At 48.0% G+C, this 714-nt stretch overlaps 1 non-coding gene across 1 annotated transcript; it reads left to right on the plus strand.

Moving 5' to 3' along the window:
* The first annotated feature begins 219 nt into the window (after window positions 1-219).
* Window positions 220-294, plus strand: Trnat-ugu (transfer RNA threonine (anticodon UGU)). The gene has a single exon. It is a non-coding gene; the product is annotated as a tRNA-Thr (tRNA).
* The last annotated feature ends 420 nt before the right edge of the window (window positions 295-714 follow it).

Here is a 714-nt window from a genome sequence, read left to right on the forward strand (position 1 = left end):
CTTCTTCATATCGTCGAAGGCTAGCCGGCTGAGGACCTTCTTCAGTGCGGATGCACACGAATTGCCTGAACTCTTACGGGGCTCGATGGATTGTCTGTCGTGAGTAATGGGTATAATGGCAGGGGCACTATAAATGTAGTGTGTGGACTATAAGCTGAGAATGTGGGTCTCACGGGGAGCGTGCCGGCGATAAGTCCCTGCAATCGCACTATCCTCTGTGCCCTCGGTGGCTCAGATGGATAGAGCGTCTGCCATGTAAGCAGGAGATCCCGGGTTCGAGTCCCGGTCGGGGCACACATTTTGAACTTTCTCCGTTGAAGTATATCAACGCCTGTCAGCAGCTAATGGTATTGATTTAATTGTAATTTCATAAGTTAGCAGGTCAACAGACAAAAGCGACTTTGGCAAAGCACAGATTGTTATGGTCCAGTGGTTCGGAAGGAGCACCTCTGGTACACCCGACTCTTACAGCCCAATTAATCGGCTGTGGTAGAGCACTTCATCGATAGCGGTCACTATGTGGTACGAATCTGTCGAAAAATCTAGCGTCGACTTCATCCTTTTGGGAGTCGGCGGTGAAACAACTTACTTGAAATTAGCTTGGAAAAGAATTCAGCTAACAAAGATAGAGGTTTCAGCGTAAACAAATCATGGAGTCCGGCGCTTTCTTTAATACACCCGCAATGATGTCGCTACAGTGCAGCTGAAAATGAT

This window comes from Schistocerca serialis, chromosome 2 (assembly GCF_023864345.2).
Source record: "Schistocerca serialis cubense isolate TAMUIC-IGC-003099 chromosome 2, iqSchSeri2.2, whole genome shotgun sequence".
Taxonomy (NCBI): Eukaryota; Metazoa; Arthropoda; class Insecta; order Orthoptera; family Acrididae; genus Schistocerca; species Schistocerca serialis.